Source organism: Crotalus tigris, unplaced genomic scaffold (assembly GCF_016545835.1).
Source record: "Crotalus tigris isolate CLP2741 ecotype Arizona unplaced genomic scaffold, ASM1654583v1 scf7180000017935.1779662, whole genome shotgun sequence".
Taxonomy (NCBI): domain Eukaryota; kingdom Metazoa; phylum Chordata; class Lepidosauria; order Squamata; family Viperidae; genus Crotalus; species Crotalus tigris.
Window position 1 is genome coordinate 505,964 of NW_024096727.1, and position 15,387 is coordinate 521,350.

Below are 15,387 nucleotides of genomic sequence, written 5' to 3' on the forward strand. Positions count from 1 at the left end.
AATTTTTTGGCAATGTCCATTTTGCTCTATGAGTTCATGGTGACCTAACCTTAAGAATAAGTGGAATTTTCCTCCTATGCGATTTTCCCATCTATTTAACCAGGAAACATAGATAGAACAGACTAGAAAGATTAATGCTCTCCTAACCATACCCAAGCAATCTGACTTTGTTGGCAATATCCATTTTGCTCTATGAGTTCATGGTGACCTAACCCTAACCCTAAGTGGAATTTTCCTCCAATGGCATTTTCAAATATATTTTACCAAGAAACATAGATTGGATAGGCGAGAAAGGTCACTGCCCTACAAACCATACCCAAGCACTCTGACTATCTTGGCTATGTCCATTTTGCTCTATGAGTTCATGGTGACCTAACCCTAACCATATGTTTCCTAGTAAAATACTTCGGAAAATCCCATTGGAGGAAAATTCCACTTAGGGTTAGGGTTAGATCACAATAAATTCATAGAGCAAAATGGACATCACCAACAAATTCAGAGTGCTTGGGTATGGTGAGGAGAGCCTTGATCATTCTAGCCTGTCCAATCTATTTTTCGTGGTAAAATACATGGGGAAATGCCATTGGAGGAAAATTCCACTTAGGTTTAGGGTTAGGTCAGCATGAACTCATAGAGCAAAATGGACATCACCAACAAATTCAGAGTGCTTGGGTATGGTGAGGAGAGCACGGAACTTTCTAGTCTGTCCTATCTATGTTTCCTGGTAAAATACATGGGAAAATCCCATTGGAGGAAAATTCCACTTAGGGTTAGGTCACCATGAACTCATACTGCAAAATGTAAATAGCCAACAAAGTCAGGGTTCTTGGGTATAGTTAGGAGAGCACTGATCTTTCTAGCCTGTCCAATCTATGTTTCCTGGTAAAATACATAGGAAAATGCCATTGGAGGAAAATTCCACTTATGGTTAAGGTTAGGTCACCATGATTTCATAGAGCAAAATGGACATCGCCAACAAAGTCATAGTGCTTGGGTATGGTTAGGAGAGCACTGATCATTCTAGTCTGTCCTATCTATGTTTCCTGGTAAAATACATAGGAAAATTCCATTGGAGGAAAATTCCACTTAGTGTTAGGCTTAGGTCAACATGAACTCATAGAGCAAAATGGATGTCGCCAACAAATTCAGAGTTCTTAGGTATATTTAGTAGGGTACTGATGTTTCTAGCATGTCCAATCTATGTTTCCTGGTAAAATACATTGGAGAATTCCATAGGAGGAAAATTCGCCTTAGGGTTAGGTCACAATGAACTCATAGAGCAAAATGTAAATCGCCAACAAAGTCACAGTGCTTGGGTATGGTTAGATGAGCACTGATCTTTCTAGTCTATCCTATCTATGTTTCCTGGTAAAATACATGGGAAAATGCCATTGGCGGAAAATTCCACTTAGGGTTAGGCTTAGGTCACCATGAATTCACAGAGCAAAATGGACATCGCCAACAAATTCAGACTTCTTGGGTATAGTTAGGAGAGCACTGATCATTCTAGTCTGTCCTATCTATGTTTCCTGGTAAAATACATGGGAAAATGCCATTGGAGGAAAATTCCACTTATGGTTAAGGTTAGGTCACCATGAATTCATAGAGCAAAATGGGCATCGCCAACAAAGTCAGAGTGCTTCGGTACAGTTAGGAATGCACTGATCTTTCTAGTCTGTCCTATCTATGGTTCCTGGTAAAATACTTGTGCTTGGGTATGGTTAGGTCTGCACTGATCTTTCAATCTGTCCTATCTATGTTTCCTAGTAAAATACATTGGAAAATCCCATTGGAGTTAAATTCCACTTAGGGTTAGGGTTAGGTCACCATGAACCCGTAGAGCAATATTTAATTCACCAACAAGTGCTTGGGAATGGTTAGTAAGGCACTGACTTTTCTGGAAATATACATGGAAAATGCCACTGGAGGAAAATTGCCAACAAACTCGGAGTGCTTAGGTATGGTTAGGAGACCATTCATTTCTCTACTCTGTCCTATCTTTGTTTCCTTGTCAAATACATGGGAAAATGCCATTGGAGGAAAATTCCACTTAGGGTTAGGGTTAGGTCACCATGAACTCATAGAGCAAAATGGACATTGCCAAAAAATTCACAGTGCTTGGTTATGGTTAATAGGGCACTGAACTTTCTAGCCTGCTCTATCTATGTTTCCTGGTAAAATACATGGGAAAATCCCATTGGAGGAAAATTCCACTTATTGTTAGGGTTAGGTCACCATGAACTCATAGAGCAAAATGGACATCGCCAACATAATCAGAGTGCTTGGGTATGGTGTGAAGAGCACTGATCTTTCTAGTCTATCCTATCTATGTTTCCTGGTAAAATACATTGGAAAATCCTTTTGGAGGAAAATTCCACTTAGGGTTAGGGTTAGTTCACCATGAACTCATAGAGCAAAATGTACATCGCCAACATACTCAGAGTGCTTGGGTATGGATAGGAGAGCACTGATTTTTCTAGTCTGTCCTATCTATGTTTCCTGGTAAAATACATTGGAAAATCCCTTTGGAGGAAAATTCCACTTAGGGTTAGGTCACCATGAACTCATAGAGCAAAATGGACATCGCCAACAAATTCAGAGTGCTTAGATATGGTTAGTAGGGCACTGATGTTTCTAACCTATCCAATCTATGTTTTTTGGTAAAATACATGGGAAAATCCCATTGGAGGAAAATTCCACTTAGTGTTAGGGTTAGGTCACCATGAACTCATAGAGCAAAAGGGACATCCTCAACAAACTCACAGTGCGTGGGTATGGTTAGTAGGGCACTGATGTTTCTAGTCTGTCCAATCTTTTTTTTTTGGTAAAATACATGGGAAAATCCCATTGGCGGAAACTTTCACTTATTCTTAGGGTTACGTCACCATGAACTCATAGAACAAAATGGACATTGCCAACAAGTTCAGAGTGCTTGGTTATGGTTAGTAGGGCACTGATCATTCTCGCCTGTCCTATCTATGTTTCCTGGTAAAATACATGGGAAAATCCCATTAGAGGAAAATTCCACTTATTGTTAGGGTTCGATCACCATGAACTTATAGAGCAAAATGGAGATCACCAACAAATTCAGAGTGCTTGGGTATGGTTAGTAGGGCACTGATGTTTCTAGCCTGTCCAATCTATGTTTCTTGGTAAAATACTTTGTAAAATACCATTGGAGGAAAATTCCACTTATTGTTAGGGTTAGGTCACCATAAACTCATAGAGCAAAATGGACATCGCCAACAAAGTCGATGTCAATGCTGCAAATACTGTATATTCTTGCTTTGACAATATGCAAAACTGTCTGGCATTTATTGGGTTAATACTTAGCTTAGACTGAGCGGGGAAAAAGCCCGGGAAAGAAAGAGGAAGTAAACGTTTGACCTTCTCACTAATTGGATAATGTGACCTGTGACTGCATGAGGAGGGAGGGGTTGAGCAAGGAAAGCTTGATGCCAGCAACCGGAAGTTCAGATCCTGGCATCAATTAGTCCAATGGTGACCGGCATAATTTGTAGCTCTGCAAATAAAGACTTTAGGAAACATGCCTGAAAGTTCTTTGAAGTGCTTCATTAGTCGGAACATGTGACATCATGCCAGGATCCACACTCTTTTCAAACGATCTACGTCCCGATTTATCAACAGCAGCCTCGGGGGAGATCTCATTATGGAGAAAAAAAAAATTGCCTGAAACCAGCCCCGTAGCTGCAGCAGTTTCCCCGGGGGGGAAAGCGACAGCCAGCAAGCCGGGGGAGGGTGAAATTTGGCAGATTTCCCAGCTGAGAGCGAAGACTTCAAAAGCAGCATGGACAGATAACACAGTTATGGGTGAGTCATTGGAAAGATTTCAAAACTTAGAAATGAGAAACAGAAAACAGTCCCTACAAAGTGAAACCTTCATCCCTAAGAGAGAGAATCCCAGTTTGAATCCTCTGCAACAAAGGGGAAATTGGGTTCCCCAGCAAGTGGCTGATCCATGTCCTCTGAACTTACCACAGCCAATAGAGGCCTTGCAATGTCTTGGGGTGGTACAGAAGCCAGGAAATCTGCAGCCAGGTTGGGGCCTACAGCAACTGGGGTGGCCACAAGAGCGATGGGGAGCCCAGCAGGAAGCCTGTCAGACCCTGCCTTTGCCAGCCAGAGACCCCAACCCTGGAGAGAGGGTGAGTTCCAGTCTGAGGCATCTGCAGCAATGGGTAGATGGGTTTCCCCAGCAGATGGATGATCAGCAGCAGCAGAGGGCACCACCACCCCCTGCAGTCCAACAACAGAGAAGACCACTACAACCCCCACTTGCGCAGCCACCATTGGGAGGCCTACAGCAGCATGGGGTACCATCCAACCCCGCTGGCCAGCAGCCATGGAACCAGCCCCAGTGGGGGCCACAGCAGCCTGTGTTTGCACCACCCTTCAATGCAACATTCGATGGGGACCCAGAGAAGCTGATTTTTTTCCTCACCCAAGTGCGTTCTCATTTAAATCGCTGGGCCTATCTCTATCCGGAACCAGGGGCCATGGTTGACGTCATTGGGGCCAACCTGGAGGGAGAAGCATCTGAATGGCTGAACAATCTATATAGCGAGCAAGCCCTCGAATTGGAAGATCCCCATCTCTTTCTCTTAGGACTGAGAGAACGATTTGAAGACCCATCCATCGGCCTCAAAGCAGCAGGACAAATTCACAAGATAAAACAAGCAGGGAGGCCTGCCCTAGAGTACGTGCGCGAGTTCCGCAAGATGGCAGGTCGAATAGAGGGGTGGCCTGAGCAGTCCCTCATCCATCACTTCATCGAGGGATTAGATGATCACCTCTCCCAGGCTTGCATCTATCGAGAAGTACCTGATCGGCTGCAGGAGTGGTACCAGACGGCCGTGAAGCTGGATGTTAAGCTCTCTCGCTATAAAAAGCCTCCCCCACAGGAACCCGAACAGCAACCAGAGCTACCTGAACAGCAATCACCCCCACGAAAGCCTTCAACCACTGCAAGGGCTGAGAGACCCAGGCCACCTGCACGCCCTTCCTTCGAGTGTTTCCAGTGTGGACAAGGAGGACACCGAGCGGCCACCTGTCCAGTCCCCTACCCTCGACTGCAGAGCAAGCCAGGACCGGCGATGCAAAAGAAACCTGCTCAGCGGCTCCCAAGAGAAAAATCTAATCGACTCACGCAAGAACCAGTCGCCCAGGTTACACCCCACACACAGGAGAATGCCAAGACTCCAGGTGGACCTGCCCCTGCTCTTCCCTTCTTTGATAGCAACGATGAAGGAGAAAACGACCCAATGGTGAGTCAACAAATCCTGCCTTTTTCACTGCCCGCCAAACTTGTAATCCCTACGTCTGGGGCACAAATAGACTTAAACGTACTAATTGATTCGGGATGTACCCGCTGCATTATTAGTCTGGCGTTTGCCATGAAAATGGGCATAAGGGCAAAACAGCTTTCCAAACCGATGAGATTTGAGCAAGCCGATGGCTCCCTGATGGGAGAGACTCTTATTACACAATTAACGGAGCCCTTACGCCTAGAAATAGGTGCACACTGGGAGTTTATTCATTTCCTGGTGGCTCCAAAGATGACCGAGGCAGTTATCCTGGGACTAGCCTGGTTGGACAAATGGAAGCCATTTATCTGGTGGGAGAAAGGAATGAGAATTGTGAGACTACCTATAGGGCCTGATCCCCCCATTGATTCAACAGATGTTACCGGGCATCTTAGGCCATCCAATGAGCGAGCGCACATGGCCGTCTCACTGACCCCAGGTGAACCAGTCATCCCCAAAGAATACTTGGACCTGGCGGAGGTGTTCAGTGAAAAAGAATGTGATGCCCTACCCCCTCACAGACCCAATGACTGCTCCATCGAACTGGTGCCCGGAGCCAAACTCCCACGTCCGAGGATGTATTCTATGTCCCCCCTCGAAATGGAGGAGATGCAGTGATATGTGAACAAGAACCTAGCGAGGGGGTTTATTGAACGGGCCAAATCTTCCGTGGGAGCCCCTGTGTTGTTCAAAGAGAAAAAAGATGGGTCTCTTCGTCTCTGCATAGACTACAAGGGACTCAATGCTGTAAGTGTGGAAAATAAATACCCCCTCCCCCTCCTAAAGGATTTATTGACCCACCTGGCTAAGGGGAGTGTCTTCACTAAGTTAGACATAAGAGAGGCATACTACCGGGTGAGAATAAAAGAGGGAGACGAGTGGAAAACTGCCTTCAACTGTCCTATGGGGAGCTATCAGTTCAAAGTCATGCCATTTGGACTACAGGGGGCCCCAGCTGTATTTATGCAGTTGATTAATGAGGTTCTACATGATCACTTGTACAAAGGGGTTTTGGTGTATCTTGATGATATCCTGATATACAGCATAAACATGAATGATCACATAAAACTAGTGAGAGAAGTGTTAAAGAAACTATTGAATGCCAAGCTTTATGTCAAATTGTCAAAATGTGAATTTCACCGAACCCAATTAGACTATCTGGGCTACCGAATTTCCAATGAGGGTATTGAAATGGATCCGGCCAAGGTAAAAACTATAATCGAATGGCAACCCCCAAGGACTCGCAAACAGCTCCAAAGCTTTCTGGGTTTTGCCAACTTTTATCGTCAATTCATCCCTTCTTTTTCCGAGATTGCCCTTCCTCTTACAGAACTACTCAAAACAGGCAAAGGAGGAGGGAAGCCACGACCGGGCCAACCACTAGCATGGACAATGAGCTGTCAAACAGCTTTTGAGACTTTAAAGAGACTATTTGCCGCTGAACCGGTTCTAAAGCACCCCTGCCCAGGGGAACCCTTTGTGATTCAAGCCGATGCCAGCGATGTGGCGGTTGGAGCAGTGTTACTTCAAAAGAACAAAAATGGGATCCTGCAACCCTGTGCCTACACCTCTAAGAAATTCACGGAGACCGAGCGAAGATGGGCAATCTGGGAGAAAGAGGCCTTCGCAATTAGGTGGGCGCTATTGAACTGGCGACACTATCTAGAAGGGAGCAAGGTGCCATTTGAGGTATGGACTGATCACAAGAACCTAGAGGCACTGAAAACTCCTCGTAAATTGTCACCAAAGCAAGTACGGTGGGCACAGTACTTTAACCGCTTCAACTTCACTCTAAAGTACATACCAGGAGGAAAGAACTTTCTAGCTGATGCGCTATCCCGATTACCCCAGTACAAAAGTGAGCGAGAGCAGGTTAACGAGGCAATTATTCCCAATCCACAAACTGTCACTCAACTTACACCTCGCAGGGTCCCCAATCCGGATGACCCTGGAGTGAAGAAAATAAAACGAGAGTTCCTCACTGACCAATGGTTCAAAGATAATCAAGCGTCCCTAACATGCAGGGATGGCTTGGCTTACAAAGGGGGGAAGTTATATTTGCCAGAAGCGCTCCGTCTAAATGCTCTCAACCACAGCCACGATGTAAAGCAGGCTGGACACTTCGGATATTTGAAAACCCTACATCTCACCCGCCGGCAATTCTGGTGGCCGGGACTGAAAAAGGATGTGGAAAACTATGTAAAAAGTTGTACAGTATGTGCTACAATGAAAAGAATCCCGGGGAAAACTCCTGGGTTACTGCAACCCGTGGCAGACCCTTCTCAACCCTGGGAAGAAATAGCTATGGACTTTATAGTGGACCTACCTGAAAGTAAGGGAAATACTGTCATTTGGACTGTGATAGACCTGTTCTCGAAACAAGCTCATTTCATCGCCTGCAAAGGACTCCCATCCGCCCAACGCCTGGCCCAATTGTTCCTGAAACATATCTACCGGCTGCATGGTGCCCCTAAGCGAATAATCTCAGACAGGGGGGTGCAATTCACAGCGAAGTTTTGGAGAAATTTCCTTACATTGATTGGATCATCTCAAAGGTTATCATCTGCTTTTCATCCAGCCACCAATGGGGCCGCTGAAGCCGCTAACAAAATGGTGGAGCAATATCTTAGGTGCTACGTTTCTTACCAACAGACGAACTGGACTGATCTCCTCCCTTTTGCGGAGGTGGCATACAATAATTCTGTGCACAGCAGCACCGGCTACACGCCTTTCAAAGTAGCCACAGGGAAAGAATTCAACCCAATACCTGAATATCCTCAGTTGCCCTCCGCTTCACAGACACTGGATCAATGGGTGAGAGGATGGGAAGAAGTTTGGAAAAACACAAAAACTGCTTTAAAAAAGACTTTTGAAACCTATAAAAAGCAGGCTGATAAAAAGAGGGCTCCCCAAATAACATTCCAAGTTGGGGAAAAGGTCTATCTGTCAACTAAATATCTACGCCTCAAATTGCCCAGCAAGAAATTGGGACCAAAATTCTTGGGGCCTTTCCCCCTAGTAAAGGTCATCAACCCAGTCACAGTACAACTAAAACTCCCTAAACTGTTAGGGAAAATTCACCCAGTTTTCCATTGTAGTTTGTTGAAGCCTTATCAGGGCTCCACTTTGAGACCTCCTCCAAAGAAGGCACCTGGACCCCTCGTAGTGGCAGGGCAGACCCACTATGAAGTGAAACGTATTCTTGACTCCAGAATCTTTAGAGGGAAATTACAGTACTTGGTACAATGGAAGGGATACCCATTGTCTGAAGCCACCTGGGTGAAATCTAGTGAAGTGAACGCTGACAGATTGATCGAAAAGTTTCATGTGAAACACCCCAGCAAACCGAAAGATAACCCTTCACATATGCTTTTGTTTCCTTACAGGATCTGTCCTTCTTGTAAGGGGGGCCGGATGTCAATGCTGCAAATACTGTATATTCTTGCTTTGACAATATGCAAAACTGTCTGGCATTTATTGGGTTAATACTTAGCTTAGACTGAGCGGGGAAAAAGCCCGGGAAAGAAAGAGGAAGTAAACATTTGACCTTCTCACTAATTGGATAATGTGACCTGTGACTGCATGAGAAGGGAGGGGTTGAGCAAGGAAAGCTTGATGCCAGCGACCTGGCATCAATTAGTCCAATGGTGACCGGCATAATTTGTAGCTCTGCAAATAAAGACTTTAGGAAACATGCCTGAAAGTTCTTTGAAGTGCTTCATTAGTCGGAACATGTGACATTCAGAGTGCTTGGGTATGGTTAGTAGGGCACTGATCTTTCTAGCCTGTCCAATCTACATTTCCTGGTAAAATATATGGGAAAATGCCATTGGAGGAAAATTCCACTTAGGGTTAGGGTTAGGTCACCATGAACTCATAGAGCAAAATGTAAATCGCCAACCAAGTCAGAGTGCTTGGGTATGGTTAGGAGAGCCCTGAACATTCTACTCTGTCCTATCTATGTTTCCTGGTAAAATACATGGAAAAATCCCATTGGAGGAAAATTCCACTTAGGGTTAGGTCACCATGAACTCATAGAGCAAAATGGACATCGCCTACATAATCAGAGTGCTTGGGTATGGTGTGGAGAGCACTGATCTTTCTAGTCTATCCTATCTATGTTTCCTGGTAAAATACATTGGAAAATCCCATTGGAGGAAAATTCCACTTAGGGTTAGGGTTAGGTCACCATGAACCCGTAGAGCAAAATTTATTTCACCAACAATTGCTTGGGAATGGTTAGTAAGGCACTGACTTTCCTGGTAAAATACATGGAAAATGCCACTGGAGGAAAATTCCACTTAGGGTTAGGGTTTGGTCACCATGAACTCAAAGAGCAAAATGGACATTGCCAACAAATTCAGAGTGCTTGGGTATGGTTAGGAGAGCACTGATCATTCTAGTCTGTCCTATGTATGTTTCCTGCTAAAATACATGGGAAAATCCCATTGGAGGAAAATTCCACTTAGGGTTAGGGTTAGGTCACCATGAACTCATAGAGCAAAATGGACATTGCCAACAAATTCAGAGTGCTTGGGTATGGTTAGGAGAACCCTGATCTTTCTACCGTGTCCTATCTATGTTTCCTGGTAAAATACATGGAAAATGCCATTGGAGGAAAATTCCACTTAGGGTTAGGGTTAGGTCACCATGAACTCATAGAGCAAAATGGACATCACCAACAAATTTGAAGTTCTTGGGTATGGTTAGGGGGACACTTACTTTTCAAGCCTGCCCTATCTATGTTTCCGGGTAAAATACATGAGAAAATCCCATTGGACGAAAATTGCACTTAGGTTTACGGTTAGTTGACCATTAACTCACAGAGCAAAATTGACATCACCAACAAAGTCAGAGTGCTTTCGTATGGTTAGTAGTTCACTTATCTTTCTAGCCTGTCCAATCTATACTTCCTGGTAAAATACATGGGAAAATGCCATTGGAGGAAAATTCCACTTAGGGTTAGGGTTAGGTCACCATGAACCCGTAGAGCAAAATTGAAATTGCCAACAAACTCGGAATGCTTAGGTATGGTTAGGAGACCACTCATTTCTTTAGTCTGTCCTATCTATGTTTCCTGGTAAAATACATGGGAAAATCCCATTGGAGGAAAATTCCACTTAGTGTAAGGGTTAGGTCACCATGAACTCATAGAGCAAAATGGACATCGCCAACATAGTCAGAATCCTTGGGTATGGTTAGGAGAGCACTCATCTTTCTAGTCTATCCTATCTATGTTTCCTGGTAAAATACATTGGAAAATCCCATTGGAGGAAAATTCCACTTAGGGTTAGGGTTAGGTCACCATGAACTCATAGAGCAAGATGGACATCGCCTACAAATTCAGAGTGCTTGGGTATGGTTAGTAGGGCACTGATGTTTCTAGCCTGTCCAATCTATGTTTCCTGGTGAAATACATGGGAAAATCCCATTGGAGGAAAATTCCACTTAGGGTTAGGTTTAGGTCACCATGAACCCGTAGAGCAAAATTTAAATCACCAACAAACTCGGAGTGCTTGGGAATGGTTAGTAAGGCACTGACTTTTCTGGTAAAATACATGGAAAATGCCACTGGAGGAAAATTCCACTTAGGGTTAGAGTTGGGTTACCATGAACTCATAGAGCAAAATGTACATCGCCAACAAATTCAGAGTGCTTGGGTATGGTTTGTAGGGCACTGATCTTTCTCGCCTTTCCAATCTATGTTTCTTGGTAAAATATATTGGAAAATGCCATTGGAGGAAAATTCCACTTAGGGTTAGGTCACCATGAATTCATAGAGCAAAATGGACATTTCCAACAAAGTCAGAATACTTCGGTATGGTTAGGAGAGCACTGATCATTCTAGTCTGTCCTATCTATGTTTCCTGGTAAAATACATGGGAAAATCCCATTGGAGGAAAATTCCACTTAGGGTTAGGTTTAGGTCACCATGAACTCATAGAGCAAAATGGACATTGCCAGCAAATTCAGAGTCCTTGAGTATGGTTAGGAGAGCACTGATCATTCTAGTCTGTCCTTTCTTTGTTTCCTGGTAAAATACATGGAAAATGCCATTGGGCGAAAATTCCACTTAGGGTTAGGGTTAGGTCACCATGAACTCATAGAGCAAAATGGACATCACCAACAAATTCGAAGTTCTTGGGTATGGTTAGGGGGACACTTACTTTTCAAGCCTGCCCTATCTATTTTTCCGGGTAAAATACATGAGAAAATCCCATTGGACGAAAATTGCACTTAGGTTTACGGTTAGTTCACCATTTACTCATAGAGCAAAATGGACATCACCAACAAAGTCAGAGTGCTTTCGTATGGTTAGTATTTCACTTATCTTTCTAGCCTGTCCAATCTATGTTTCCTGGTAAAATACATGGGAAAATGCAATTGGAGGAAAATTCCACTTAGGGTTAGGTTTAGCTCACCATGAATTCATAGAACAAAATGGACATCGCCAACAACGTCAGAGTGTTTGGGTATGGTTAGGAGGGCACTGACTTTTCTAGCCTGCCCTATCTATGTTTCCTGCTAAAATACATTGGAAAGTCCCATTGGAGGAAAATTCCACTTAGGGCAGTGATGTGAAACTTTTTAGAGACCGAGTGCCCAAACTGCAACCCAAAATCCACTTATGTATCATCAGGTGCTGGGTAGGCATGACCCATTGGTTCGGCATGGCTGCAGTGGTAATGGCATATGGGTGGGACTAAAAAATTCAAACAATTCCAACTTTGCGAGTTCTTCTTTTTTCCCGTGAGAAGTTGAAATTGATTGATTGGTTGAACCTTTTTTTTTTTTGCACACGGCAATGGAGGCCTAAAGCGAAAAGGTTTTATAAATCCCAGTTGAAGGCCTAGTACTGGATCGATGGCACTCATGCCTCCACGGAGCTATACAGTCCTATAATATCAGAAAATGTAGTCATTTTGGTATCTAACAAGCCTCACAAAGGTTCTGCCTGTCACTGAAACTGGTTCGATTTATAATTTCCTGAAGGGAAACCATAAGGCACATCTATTTTCCAGAGAAAAGATTCCCATACCTGGTTGAAAGAAATGGTGGTTCATTTTCTATCGTAATCGAGTCAGCTTTAATTATTCACTGAACTATGCATACATCTAATTTTTTTGGGCAGTAATATAAGCTTAAAGCAATCAGTAGTCATTTAGATTTAAATTATGCAGCAAATGAAATTCATGCAAAAAAATGAAAAATACAAGTAAAAAGATGCCATGATGTCACTGTTTATTTATGCTGATGGTGATGATCAAGAGAGTGAAGAAGATCTTAAAATCCAAACTCAATGGAGGAAATACCATAAAGGCAATCAACACCTGGGCAATCCCAGTCATTAGGTACACAGCTGGAATAGTGGACTGGACTCAAGCAGAACTAAAAGCAATGGATAGGCAGACCAGAAAAATAATGACAATGAATCATGCCCTTCATCCACGCAGTGACATTGATAGACTTTATATACCAAGGCAAATAGGTGGGCGTGGAATGCTACAAGTACATCAGATGGTTGAAGAAGAAAAAATGGCTTTGGAAGAATATCTGAAGAACAATGATGAAGATGCACTGAAATTAGTATATCAGGAAGGCTTACTAACTACTGGAGAGACCAAACTGCCTACAAGAAAGACCAAATGAAGAACAGAATAGAGGCATGGGAAGACAAAGCACTACATGGCCAATACATTAAAAAAATAGCTGGGAAAGCAGATAATAATAAAACCTGGCAATGGCTAAGAGCAGGAAAATTGAAGAACGAGACCGAGGGATTAATTCTGGCTGCACAAGACCAAGCCTTAAGGACAAATGCATACAAAGTCAAAATTGAGAAGACAGCAACAGACAGTAAGTGCCGCCTATGCAAAGAAGCTGAAGAAACAGTGGACCACTTGTTAAGCTGTTGCAAGAAGATTGCACAGACTGATTACAAGCAGCGACATGACAAAGTAGCAACAATGGTGCATTGGAGGATCTGCAAAAAATATCATTTGCCTGTAAGCAAAAACTGGTGGGATCATAAAATAGAGAAAGTCATAGAAAATGATAAAATTAAACTGCCTGGGACTTCAGAATTCAAACAGACAAGCACCTGCAACATAACACCCCAGACTTAACAATTGTCGATAAGAAAGACAAAAAAGTCTGGATAGTGGACGTGGCAGTGCCTGGTGATAGCAGAATAGAAGAGAAAGAACTGGAGAAGATAACAAAATACAAAGACCTACAAATAGAAATAGAAGACTGTGGCAAAAGCAAGCAAGGGTAGTACCAATAGTCATAGGCTCCTTGGGTGCAATCCCAAAACAACTGGAGCACCACTTGAACACCATTGGCATTGACAAATTTGCTATTAGTCAATTGCAAAAGTCGGCCTTATTAGGAACTGCTTCCATCCTGCGACGATACCTGTAATACCATCAAACATCCACATCTGCCTATCCCAGGTCCTGGGTAAGGACTCGATAGGTAGACAAAATACCAAATCCAGTCTGAACATCTGGCTGACTGTGCGATGATTGAAAATAATAAAAATAATAAAGTTGGTAGGGACCTTGGAGGTCATCAGGTCCAACCCCCTGCTCAGGCAAATAACCCTATACCATTTCAGACAAATAGCTGTCCAGTTTCTTCTTAAAAACTTTCAGTACTCATTGTTAATTAGTTCCAGGAGGTGCAACAAGTACTAAAAATGAAAAATATCAAAAAAAAAATTCCCATAAGAAATAGTGAGGCATGAGGAAATCAGCATCAAGTTCTAGCTTGTGTATAGAGTACAAAACAAATGACGAATATCAGGATAAAATTTTCTCATCAAAATGTGTCCTATACCAAATTTGACGAGTTTCAAAGCAGTTGAGTATCAAGGTATCACTACACTAACTGCATAAAATATAACCATTAAAAAGACACAGTGAAACACAAGAATAAATTGATTCATGACACAATACAATCTAATGTATCAAGAGTGTCCTGAAAGGTCTCCAGAACAATTTATCTATAGCAATAACATTTAGATTTGTTTACCACTACATAATGCTTTACAGCCCTCTCTAAGCGGCTTATAGAGTCAGCATATTGCCCCTAATAGTCTCCCAACAATGGATGGCTGAGTCAATCTTAAGCCAATTAGGATCGAACTCCTGGCAGTGGGCAGAGTTAGCTTGCAATATTCCATTCTAACCACTGTGCCACCACAGCTAATTTATCTTTATTCAGAATACTGTGCAGGTTGTGTAACTTGGCCAGTGAAAAGAACTAGGGGCCATCACTGAAAAACCATTCTCAAAGCCCTGTTCCCCTTCCATCCCCAAAATGAGAAACCATTAATAGTTTTTTCAAGGAGAGAACATATCAGACAAGTGAATTCCACTTGAAAAAGCCACTTCTAAAGGTAGCTGAGAGCCAAATCATACAAGACTTCATCAGTTAAAAGCAGCCCTTGAATTATACTCTGATACCTATTGAAACCACCTCTTACAATTTATGTGCCTGTGAAAGGTCTTACTCATCATTTCTATTGTTATTATAATCATAAAAATCAAGATTATGAACTATATCCTAAAATTCAATCTTTTCTTTAAACCATTTAGTATAGGAAAAATTGGGTATGGGTAATATGAGCTAAATCCCCACCTTAAATAATAGATATAGCACTATGTTGTACGCAGCATTCGTCTGTGAAGAGTAGATTAATTGAGGCCAGTCTTCCTACCTTTAATATTTTCTAAATATATTGAGATTACAGCTCCCAGAGTTCCTAACCAGCATGGTAAAATTGCTTGAAATTCTGCAGTGTAAACAAATTAGACATGCTGGAAGAGTATTCTAAATATTCCCTGCACATTTCAAGAGCACCAGTGTAAAAAAAGTCTGATCTGGGTAATTCCAGAATAAAAGAAATATGAGAGCTATAATATATTTTCCCCCTTTATGGATTACTGCCTTGTCGTGGCGAAGGGGCTTGTGTAATTCAATGAAGCTATAAGCTATGCCGTGCAGGGCCACCCAAGACGGACAGGTCATAGCAGAGAGTTCTGACAAAATGTGATCC